This window comes from Delphinus delphis, chromosome 5, assembly GCF_949987515.2.
Source record: "Delphinus delphis chromosome 5, mDelDel1.2, whole genome shotgun sequence".
Taxonomy (NCBI): domain Eukaryota; kingdom Metazoa; phylum Chordata; class Mammalia; order Artiodactyla; family Delphinidae; genus Delphinus; species Delphinus delphis.
The window spans coordinates 109,616,208-109,629,218 of NC_082687.1; the positions used below are offsets into that span (position 1 = coordinate 109,616,208).

The 13,011-nt window shown below is 38.6% G+C and overlaps 1 protein-coding gene across 3 annotated transcripts in view; it reads right to left on the reverse strand.

The window, feature by feature from the left end:
- Positions 1 to 13,011, reverse strand: part of ELOVL6 (ELOVL fatty acid elongase 6) — a 134,596-nt gene that overhangs the window by 62,023 nt on the left and 59,562 nt on the right. The gene's annotated exons all lie outside the window — the stretch shown is intronic.

Below are 13,011 nucleotides of genomic sequence, written 5' to 3' on the forward strand. Positions count from 1 at the left end.
CATTAATACAATGGATTTAATGACATGGCTACATATCCTTTCTAGGAAAGTACACTCCTCTTAGGACAGACCGGTTGTAGAATGTTGCTTGTATGTTTCCTGTCAACATATCTTTTTTTCCCCTTGCCACTTAAAAAATATCTTGATAAATTCTGTTTTCTTGTTGACTTTCTTTTTACAACTGGAAATAAGATCTTTGGGGAGAAAATACTTTCAAAATGTGTAAAAAAACACACACATATACACACACACAGTTCCATAAAAAATGCCATCTCTCTAATACTTAAATTGGCCAGATACCAATTAATTACCTTTGTTTCCCTAGATACTTTCAGTTGTTGATGAAAAATGCTGACATCCATCCATCCATCCATCCAAAATTTAATGATGTTTTTCATTTGCAGTGGGCTTAGTATGCCATTGAATGGGGAAAAAAAATCCCTATGAAGGAGAAAATTCTGCCTCTACTAATCTGGTTAGAAAGACAGGAAAAATATGTGTGTTGGTGCTTTGATGTGGACCCTTTAGGCTTTGGATGGCTGGACAGCGGCAAGTGATCTTGGCTGGGAAGAAGCAGTGGTGTTAGGCCTGAGCTAAGCCAGGAGTGTATCAGATCAGGCAGATGCTTTGGAGTGGGGAAGGCAAGGTTGGAAGTGTAGGGGAAAGTCACAGGGTGTGGAGTTCTGAAAACTGCAGCAGAGTTAGGACTGCATCTTAGCTCAAGGTTGCCATAGGTTGTAAGGTAGGTGGCCAGTAATTTGTCCACTAATAATTAAAGTACATACTGAAATTCGTGGCTTAATTTTTTCTTTCCTCCTGCTTTAAAAATAAAAAAAGAATAGATTCGCTCATGCATATAACATTATGTGACTTGGATGCAAGAAGAAGGGGGAAGAATGACTGATAGTGATTCCACAAAGAGAGCGATGGAGAATGCTGGTTTAAGCCGTGGAGAGCATTGAAAGTCTTAGAGATGGGAGAGGGCAGAATAAAAAAAAGATATGCTCACAGAGAAATTTGGCATTAATGACTTCTATTCCAGCGGGCAGATGTGGCTGAAGTTTGACTCTACTACTCTAAGTCAAAACATTCTGGCATATTCCTTACAACTTACACTGTCAGCATCTGTAGCCGCAGGAGTTACTGAAGCACATGTATGAACTGAAGGATCTTCTTTAATGAATTGCTGCTCTTCCCAGGAATTATCAGATGGGACCTTCTTTAAAGTTTTATTTAAGAATGAATATTCTCCTGTTCCGAAAAAAGTTTAGAAAATGGCTAGGCTAATCATGGCATTATGTCAGTCAAGCTGTGTCCTGAATTGTCACCTAAAGGTCAGCTTTAATCCTGAAGTATTGCATCCTAGAGAGGTACAAGAATATTTTTGTTTTGGAAGACATGGTTTAACCTAACGGATCAGGAAGAATCAATGCGAAAGTTAGAATCAAAGATTTCTGAGGATAGTAAATCAAAGAAAGAAAGAATTCTTTGACAGAGGTTTCTAATCTCCTTAAAAAGGGTAAAGCTTGCCACAATCTCTGAATAAAAATTTAGCCAAAAATGTATCAGTGGTCTTAATTAGACAAATCTCCTCCCACCGCAAAGCAAACTTAAAATGAGCCCTGCATTGACAAAATAATTTCTAGCTTCTGTTTTGTTTGAGAGTATTGCTCTCAATATTCTCATCCTGATTCTTTGGGAATGACTGTCACTTCAAGCTACAATTTTCACATAACTGTCTTATATAATACATCAGCTACTGATACTAGTCATGGTAAAACATTAACTCTAGCGGCCATAAAAAAGACAAACAAACAAACCAGTATGCTCTGAACAGGAGAGGCAACATGCAGAAAGAGAATCCAGAAAGTACTTTCATCAGCAATTCAGTTTCATTGTGCTAATGCCCTTAAAGAAACACCCTTTGTTCTAAGAAACAGAAAGCTTTCATCTGAATTTCCAATGAAGAAATGATCACTTGTTGATGACTTTTAAATATAATAATAAAGATAATACAGAAAGCATACTAGAATTCTGAAATGGCTTCTATTAAATAAGAGCAGTTGAGTGACACCCCTGTCACCAGATTAAATTTTATCTCTTACAGCCTTAAAATCTACTATATAACATAAATGAGGTATTAGTGATTTTTTTCCCCTGAATATGAAATTTTCTTGGGCCAGAAGTTGTACAACATATAATTATGGGCTTGTGTCAAGGCTGCAAGCTTAAAAAAAAATCTTGTCATCCACTCGAACGGCCTGCTGACCATAGAAATATAAAATTAATATAAAATGTCAAAAATATAAAACTAAAACCGAGTCTAATATAAACATCTGTTTTCTGTTTGTCTTTATCCTGCAGAAGCCCGAATGTTCTGTAGATAATAGATTTATCTGAGAGCTGGAGACTAAAACCAGAAGTGAAGAAACACTATAAAAAGCATATGATTATTCACAATGGAATGGAAACAGGATTTCGGGTTTACAAGATTAAATCCAATTCAGACATAAAATGTTCCCAGATTTAAATCAAAATGACAGCTGCACAGATAACTATATAAATAAGCATAAACATACCCAAATCTGAGAGCACTTTCTCTATACTCAAGGGCAAACTGTTTGAACTGAAAGATGATCCATTTCTGTTCTGTTAACTACCTCCTTCTATTTATAAAGAGTTTTAGTTGACATTCATTGCTTCAGACAACTTTAAAGAAGCTGGAAAATACTATCAAGGAAAAAATTACCTGTTTTCATGTTAACTATTGGGTGATTAGATATACCATTGCACTAACTTTCTCCTGGATATAAATTTTGAAAGGGTATTGGGGAAGCGATGAGAAAATATGTCCCAAACACTATTTCTGGATTAGGGAGAAAGCAGCTCAGCAATGGTGAAGATTATTTCATGGTGTAACTCATGTGACACTTTTTTGTCACCAAATCAAATTTACATAACAAATGACACCTGAGTAAAAACTAGCAATGACAAGAAGAAGCAATGGCATATTAGCAAGGTAGTAAAAATGGCAGACATTTTTTCACCCATGAGATAGATATCACCGAATTATCCAAGCAAACTCTTGAAAATAATAATACGGCAAGATTTTGATTAGGGTATTCACACTGCTACTTCAAAATCTGAACTCTCATTCAGTGACATAAATAAGGCCTATAGGCACTAACTTTGAGAAGGTTGGTAATGAGGAAAACTTGCCTTATGAATTGGATTGTATTACTTTTCCACTGTTGCAGAAACAAATTCCCAAATTTCGTGGCTTAAAACAACATGAATGTATTATCTTATAGTTCTGAAGGTCAGAAGTCTGACATGAGTCTTGTGGGGTTAAAATCAAGGTGTTCCCAGGGCTGCATTCCTTCTGGAGCCTCTGGGGGAAATCTGTTTCCTTGCCTTTTTTTGGGCCTGTCCAGATATTCCAGAATAATCTCCTCATCTCAAAGTCCTTACCCTACTCATATCTGCAAAGTCTCTTTTGCTCTGTAAGGTAACATACAAATTCCAGGGATTAAGACAGGGACATCTTAGAGAGACTATTATTCAACCCACCACATGGATCACCCTGAATAATAGGAAGGTCTAAAGCCCTTTTTCTATTGTGACATAGGAATCCCCTACAGATGGCAAACCTCCATCCTTTAATTTTGGTTTGCTAGATCCGAAAGCAGTCTCTTCTCTCCAACTCAAGAAAGCATTTTAGAATTCAAGGGGCTGAGAGGCACACTGTTGTGGATTGTCCGGAAGCCACTCATAAATATATAAATTCACAAATGTCAATACCTGAACTCATATTAGTAACATATGACTTATCATATACTACCTTCCAATGGACTAGGCACCAAAGCTTAGGATTTCCACTGAAATATATGATATGTTAGAAATTATTAGCATGTATTCAATTGATCCCGACTGTCACAGGTTCTAAAGCGCCATTTTATACTATTTTCAACAACAAAGATTATTTGACTTGTGACCATCCTCTGTATTTCAATCTTGAAATATATGCTACAGGCTCCATCAAGTACATTTTCCTATTTGCAGCAATCCATTTGTTCTTTACTTTATCACTCTTATGTTAAATCCCTAAAGAAGGAGGCTTCATCTCAAGTGGTCTAATGAATAGCAGCATTTGACACAGACGGTAACCCCCCCTTTTCTGTGACAGTTTCTTCACTTGGTTTCTGGGACACTGTATTCTCTTATTTCTTCTCCAACTCCACCATCTGCTCTTTTTTCATTCTCCTTTGCTGGCTCCCTCTTCATCTCCCCAGGCTTTAAAGTTTGCAGGGCTCTCAGGGCTCAATCTGCAGACCTCTTTTCTTTCCATCTACCCCAGTGGTCCTCAGAGGGGGTGATGATTTTCCCCCCCAGAGGATATAAGGCAATGTCTGGAGACATTTGCACAACTGCAGGAGGACTGGCTACTGGCATCAAGTATGTAGAGGGCCTGGATGCTGCACAGGACAGCTCTTCGCAACAAAGAATTAATCACCCCAAATGTCAACAGTGCCAAGGTTGAGAAACCCTGGACAAGAGAAATATAAAGAAAGAGATAAAGAAAAGAGAAATCGGAAAACTCAAAGAGTGTGTGTTGAAATGTGATACAGCTTCGAAAAACATGTTCATGGCTTAGAATGACATCACTTTTGTTTCACATACGCTCAGGCTGAATTGCTTCAAACCAATTCCAAGCACAGAGTAAATAAACGCCTGGTTTCAAATCAGCAGTTCTATTTAAAATTGAAAATAAGACAAAACGACCAATTTCGAGCAATATTTCCCTTCATTATTCTAGAATTAGGTTCATTTCTGTCTACAATGGAATCATGGTCCAGCTGCCCTGTGAGGCCTGGAGTGATCAATTCTTACAAACTGTATACCTGTTGTGATGCTACCCTTGCCAAGAAGATCACCCAGAATTGCATTTTATAATATCTCTCCAGGCAACAGAAACGAATAACCTGGAATGAAGAATAGTCACTGCCAATACAGCCCCCTTTTGAAGCAGAATTCCAGTTATTTCCATTCACCCCCTGAGTATAAGAATTCCATGGTTGCCAACGCTTTCCTAGCCCTGGATGGGGAAACGTTGTAAAAATACATTAGACTACCGGGACTTACACCTCTAATACTGATCTTACATGTTCTTAGCCAGTCTCTTCTAAATCATCAAAGTATGACAATTTGACAACAATAAAGGTTTCTGTGACACAAACTTTTTAAACTCTACTTTGTAAATCTCAGAACTATACAAGTAGGTGCTACCATATGCTAAAGGATGCCAATTGTAATGAACAAAATCAGTTGCACCGTTTTCTAAACCTTAGAACAAATTATTTGATTATTTTTATTAGTCACCCTCAGGTCTTTGGTATCCTGCATTTCTGCCATGTTGGGAGACACTGATCCTCTGATGATTGTGTACCAAGCTGAATGAGTTGAACAGGAAGCTGCTCTCTACTATGTGTGTGTCATCAGTTTCTACATGGGGAACCAGAATAGAACCTGCCAGGGTGGCCAACGCTGGTTTAGGAGCTTTTAATCTTTATATCTGTGTTCATCATTTCCCACAGAGACTTTCACTTTGCTTTTTTTTTTTTTTCTTTTCCCCCCTTCAATTACAGGATCGAAGCTAAAAATGATATGATAAAAATTCCTCTTGGGGAAAATGTTTAATAGAAAAATCTCAAGGTCTATCAAACAAACACAGAAACGAAGAGCACAAATCCCATTTCTCCAGAAAGTGAATTTGTTTCATTTCTAAAGTTTCTCTTTACTACTAGGTTGTGAGACAAGAATGATTTCTTCTTCTTGCATGGCAGGTGAATCCTGAGACATGTCTAAGGTACGGCAGGGATTTATCAAGCATGGGTTCTGAGAAAAGAGATTCTTAAAATAGCAATGCCCAGAGCACCCTTTCCTTCAACCAGACAGTTTCAGAAGGAAGTAAAAATGCTTAAGGAGAAGGGTGTGTATCTGACTCATGGTTTCTTTGAAAGCCGGAAGGTTAATGTGTCTTCCCATATTCCCAAGGGCATTCCCTTTGGCATTAAGAGGGACTGTGTCCTTGAGAGTATTCACGGTGGCATGCACACACTGTGTTAATAGATAGCCATCACTCTGTAAACCTCAGCCTTTGCTTTCACTATTCTCTTTTCTTATTTGTCAAGACCAACTTACTAAGCAACAAGATTTGGGATAAAGAATATTCTTTACTTAGCTATGTTTACACATAAAGGTCCCGCCTGTCCCACTCCCCATAAAAAAGTAAAAAAAAAAAAAAACGATGTGACAAGTGTTTATTCAAGATGTATCCTTCAGTCTAAAGCATTTTTGAGCCAATCTGAGAAATTCTAGATGCCTACATGCCTACATGCCACAACAACATTTAAAAGTTTTACTGAGTATCCACAGTAGATCTCTAGTACATGAATTTACTGCTCCATGATAGACACAAAGTTAACACTGGCTTGGAGTGCACATTTGTGCACTGCTCCAGGACACTAAAATAGAATGCTTTTCAATTTGGTCAAAGTAATAATAACTTGTTTAACTGAGAACTTATTGCATTCCAGGCACTGTTCTTAGTGTTTCGAGGACTTGTTATATACAATGTCTCATTTACATTTCAGAGAACCCGTGATCATGCCCATTTTCCAGACCAAGAAACTAAAGAACAAGGTTAAATACCTGTACAGAACCCAGAGATTTTCAGTGATAGTGCTGGGAGTTAAACCCAGGCAGCCAAGTGTCAGCCCTGTGCCCTTAATCGCTACACTGGGTTCTTATCCAGAATGTTATACCTTCCCAGTTGGTTCCTTCAGCAATAGTGTATCATCACCTTTCCCAGCTCCCCATCAGTCTTTCTGACATTCACAAACATAAATAATCACTTACTGTTGAAATCTATTGATTCTTCAAGAAAGTATTCCTTTAAGTCATATTCATAAGGCTATTGATTTTAACAGAGAGAAATAAATTGAAGAAGATAAACTAAAAAGCAGTGCCCTTGCTTAAGTGGTCAAAGTCTCAGGAGAATACATCTCAAAAAGCCACTGCATGCTAGAAGCTGACTCCTTTTCCAGTCTGATGCTTGCCTACTCTTTTTGTATACTGACAGGCATATTCCCTGGGTCACTTAATGGCTGGGCATACTTTGGCATATTACACAATCTTCCATGTGATTTCTTTGCAATCTTTGACATAGTACACAATCTTCTGCCTTTGTATCTTCCTACTTAGACTGATTTACTGTGTCCTTCTAGCTGTACAAAAGGACTTGCCGTATTCCTGTGCTTTCAGCTCGTAGAATCTAGTATTGAAAAATTATTGAGGACAGGTGTACAAGACTACATCTAAGAAAATGTAGGCATTAAATCATACAAAGGCAAGTACTTTATATTTTCCAGCCTCCTTGTTTATTTGAACAGGAACTTCATTAATGTAGATTATAGGCTCTAGAGAATTTTAACAGATTTGACCATTGTCTCCCAAACTATGTCTAAATGCTTTCACATGATTCAAATGATCTTACCTCTGACTACTCTGAAATCATGTCTTATAACTTCTCCTGGAACATCCTATGCTACAGCCATACTGTGATTTTCAAAAGACATCACACCCCTTGCCCACCTTGTCTTTCTTTACACACGCCATTCTCACCACTTTGAACGCCCTTCCAACCCATCCTTGTCATTTTGTTGATCTTTGTGAAGATATTCCCTGACTGCTTCTAGGTCAACTGGATTTAACCTTTCCTTCATCACCTCTGTGCTTTCTATACACCTTTTGCCTACCTATTATAGCACTTAACTCTTCATATTTCACACATAAATTCACAGGTTTATAATCCTGAAAGCTAGGAACTGTGTCTTACTCAGTTTTTTACACCCAAGGCCTTATACTACAATGCTGGCCTAAAGTGGGCTCCTGACATGTGAATGGATGAATAATATATTGGCTATTTTAAAGATGTTGCATTTTGGAAATACTTTAAGGAAAAAAAAATATATATATATATATTAGTGGGAGACTAAAGAAGATAACCAATGCTGAAGTCATCTATGAATCTACGCTTCAAACTCACTTGATTCTAAATCTAAATGGTAAAAATTATATTTTATTATAATTTTGTTTACCTCAAGAGCTGAAAGAATCCTACAAGTTAGTTTCAATTCTACTATCGTTTTTTAAACCTCTCTTTGGAAATATGGTTCTGTTTCTACTGAGGCAGGCTGCTCCGGGAGTAGTATATTGTAACAAGTACCTGCTCAGAAATACTGGGGAAGCATCATCGAATTTCTTTACTTCTTGCTGCCCAGAGACCCACATATTGCTTTCTCTATGTAATTGTCTGCATAAAATAAGCAAAGACAGAACAGACAAAGTGAGAGCGGCACTGTGATAGCATCACTTTCCACCTGATGACTGTACCCTCACCTGCAATCAATAGAATCTTGTTATTTACCGATACATTTCCAGACCGACTCTGAAAGGCCAGGCTTAATCTGAAAGCAAAATAATGCCAACAACATCATACTATTTTGATGATAAATAAATCATATTAATTTTGATCAGGATTATTACATAAACCAAGAAAGCTCTAAGATACTATTTAATGCTATCAACTGGCAATGAGGGAAGTGATAATGCCTGATTCAGGTGAGGATGCAGAAACTCATCTGTTTTGCTGGCCAGAAGGTAAAGTAATATAGCTCTTGAAAAAACAATTTATCAAGAATTCTAAAAGATCCATAGCTTTTAATCCTGCAATTCTACTTCAAGGAGTCTGTTTGAGGCAAACAATCTTTAATATGGTAAAGGAAAGATAATCTCTACAGTGCAACAGTGAAAAAGTAACTAGATCTCTAAGAGTCAGGGATATGCTATGGTATGTCCACTCAAAATACTATTACACATAAAGAGTTATATAAATTTAGAGTTACATAAAGTGTATATGACTTTAATAACTATGGAAGATAAAAGCAGAATGTGGGGGCTTCCCTGATGGCGCAGTGGTTGAGAATCTGCCTGCCAATGCAGGGGACACGGGTTCGAGCCCTGGTCTGGGAAGATCCCACATGCCGTGGAGCAGCTAGGCCCGTGAGCCACAACTACTGAGCCTGCGCGTCTGGAGCCTGTGCTCCGCAACAAGAGAGGCCGCCATAGTGAGTGGCCCGCGCACCGTGATGAAGAGTGGCCCCTGCTTGCCACAACTAGAGAAAGCCCTCGCACAGAAACGAAGACCCAACACAGCCATAAATAAACAATAAATAAATTAATTAAAATTGCAACCTCCCTTTAAAAAAAAAGGAAGAGAGGGAATGAGATCTAATCCACAATCTTTAAAAAAAAAAAAGCAGAATGTGGTATAATTACATCTTGGAAGAAGAAATACCCCTCACTCCAATTTTACAGTGGTTATTACTGGGTGGCAGGATTATGCATGCTTTTTTTCTCCAATTTACTTTTATGTACTGAATACCTTTTTCTACTAGTTTAATAACAAAAGATGAAAATTTTATATAATAAATGTTTAAAAATGTTTAAAACTTTAAAAGTACAAAATGCTAACCAACATACCAAGCATTTTGGTGGTGGTTGCATGATTATATAAGATTACACAAATTTTATTCCATATACTTCTGCACATGTCTTATTGGAAGATACCAGTGTAGTCACCATCATATCTACTGGAGTCACAAAGACCTGGATTTCAATCCTGGCTGTAAGTCATCATATTGGCTCTGTGATCTTGAGTAAAATACTGTACATCTTATCTGCCTCAGTATCCTCATCAAAAAAACTGGGAAAGTAACACTGCCTTCTCAGGCTTGTTGTAAATCATCAAAATACTGTACCTGGCAGCATCTGACACACTGTAAGTCCTCAATACATGGTACCTAATACAATTGCTTATTATCGGGGGGAAAAAAATAGATGTTTGGGGCTTCCCTGGTGGCGCAGTGGTTGAGAATGCCAATGCAGGGATGCAGGGGACACAGGTTCGAGCCCTGCTCTGGGAAGATCCCACATGCCGCGGAGCAGCTAGGCCCGTGAGCCACAACTACTGAGCCTGCGCGTCTGGAGCCTGTGCTCCGCAACAAGAGAGGCCGCCATAGTGAGTGGCCCGCGCACCGCGATGAAGAGCGGCCCCCGCTTGCCACAACTGGAGAAAGCCCTCGCACAGAAACGAAGACCCAACACAGCAAAAATAAATTAATAAACTCCTACCCCCAACATCTTCTTAAAAAATATATATATATGTTATAACAGACTCAAACGCCAAAAATCAGGCTGGTTGAGTCTCTATGGCCAAAAGCATTTCAAGTCCTGTTTAGTCATTTTAAAGGTATACATACCAGAACATCTGTGAATTTGATATTAGCCTTTTGTGAGTACCTTGAAAATGATAAATAAGCAAAACTGCACTATCCAAGTTTGTAATATACAAGAGCTTTTATGAAAACACATCATTTAGATATCTCAGCTTGAGTATGAAGAGCGGTAACATTGTGAAACAATGATCTGAACACTATTCTTATAAAAAGTCCTAGACAGGACACAGGACATAAGTTTCTTAGATGGTACACACAGGTCACTCTTGAACTGAGCTGAAAAGTACTGGCCCACCTAAAAGTATGTTTAGAAATAATAATAATTAAAAGCGGCTATAAATAAGCCTTCTAAATTAGGTTTTTCTTTTTCTTTTTTTTTTTTTTTAGGTGGAAAGGAAAGTTTGCTTTATTTCAGATGCCTGCAACTAGAGGGGGTGGTGCGGTAAATTAGATATTTCTAAAAGAAAAACTTGTAAATGTTATGGAAGATATGCTTTTTTTTTCTGACCTATTTATAGTAGGAAGAAAAAGCAGATCCTTTTATAGTCATTTAATTACTAGGCTACCAGTAAAGAAAAGAGTTGAATTTGACCATTTGGCTGATTTACACTGCAGTTAAAAGGCCCATGGAATGTTAGGCTATTAATATTGTACAATGCTCATTCTTTGTACAACTTACAGTATTTTCACAATAAAAAATGTTGATTGCAGCAAGTCTGAGCTGAGATCAGTTGGCCATGCAGCCTCACGGGTGGATATAACAATGCTGTACTGTGAGGTTGCTTCTGCCTTGGTGGTGAGAGGCGAAAGCAAACCTGGCCGTGAGGTAAAGTTCTGATCTAACCCAGATTTGTAAAACTGGCATCATTTCTTGGATGTCAGCAGACATTCAAAGGATAACCGCAGGATACAGATACGGCACAATCTGATTATTCCAAACCAGTTAGTGGCCAAGAATCGTCCCTCAATTCTACACACCTGGCATTGGGTGAACCTGGCTGATCATGAGCAAATATCTATCAGCTATTTGACCTCTGGTGCATCTTCTGCTTCGGGTCAGCAAAAGCTGATGATCCTAGGTAATTGGTTTTCAACTTCTAGTCCTGCCTTTCGCCCATAACTTCCCTTAGAGCTTTATACAAAAAGGGAGCACCCAAGGGAGTCTACCCGTACGTCACAAAGGACTGAAATTATGAAAGGGCTTTGAGAGGCTCCTTTTCTCATCAGTATCTGCCTCATTTGACTCCTACTGGCTGCTTGGGGCAGGGAAGTGAGCAGCTGGGCTAGAATTCCACTCATCAGAACAGTCGAGGGGCAGAGACTGGACTAGCAGTTCTCAGTACAAAGTAGCTCCAATAAGATTTTTCACCTCAAGAGTGGCATGTAATGCCAAAATCTAATCTCTATTTTTAGAGTTAAATCTTTCTCCCACCTACAAACTCTTTGAGTAGGTCCAATGTGAGGTCTATCAGCCTATAATATTCTCATTAAAAACGCGGCATGCATATGACCATGGGCAAAACAGCCTTGCCTGACGGTACATGGGTGGGCACTGAGATCAAGAATTCTTATCCGTAACTGCATATGATAAAGCAAAAGAGCAGAGGTTTGGGCTTCCCTGGTGGCGCAGTGGTTGAGAGTCCGCCTGCCGATGCAGGGAACACGGGTTCGCGCCCCGGTCCGGGAAGATCCCACATGCCGCGGAGCGGCTGGGCCCGTGAGCCATGGCCGCTGAGCCTGCGTGTCCGGAGCCTGTGCTCCGCAACGGGAGAGGCCACAACAGTGAGAGACCCGCGTACCACAAAAAAAAAAAAAAAAAAAAAAAAAAAAGCAGAGGTTTTACCTAAATGACACCAATATGATGACTCCTTTTTTTTCACATTAATTTGATGAATTTTAGGGGGATAAATTGACTGAATTAACAATTTATGTCATATATTCACTGAAATTTATATGGCATATGTTCACTGAAAACGTATCTTATGTCTGGTCTTAATAGCTTCTCCAAGGAAGAAAAGTTGTACATTTTGACAGCACAAATAACCTCACAGAAAGAGAAATTTTCCATATTCTTTTCCGACTCCATTTGGAACTCCTGATTATTCATTCAAGAAGTACTAATCAAGCATGTACTGTGTGCCAAGCACAGTTCTAGGCTCTGGGAATACATCAATGAACAAAACAGACAAAAAAGCCTGTACTCATGGAGGTTACACATCTGCAGACAGACAATAAATAAGAAAATAAATAATAAGATATGTTACAAGATTATACATACGATGGAAAGAAGAGATGGTAAAGCAGTGTGAGGGGAAAATAAGGCGGGAAGTGAGGGACAGACCACAATTTAAATAAGGTGGCCAGGGCAGACACACTGGGAAGGTGAATTTGAGCAAAAGACTTATGGTAAGGGAGTGAACCTCTCTGGAAAAAGCTAGGCAGAGAAAAATAACACGGGCAAGAACTGTCTTCTGTGTTTACAATGACCGGGTTCTGCTAATTTTGCCTTTGGAAATTTCAGTATACTGAGATATCCTTTGAGCATGTATCTCTAAGTGTATATCTGAACAATAATTCTGCTTCTTTCAGTAAGTTTTCATCTATTGATAAATACAGCTATGTTTGCATAGTCATAAATATTCAGGAAGAATGA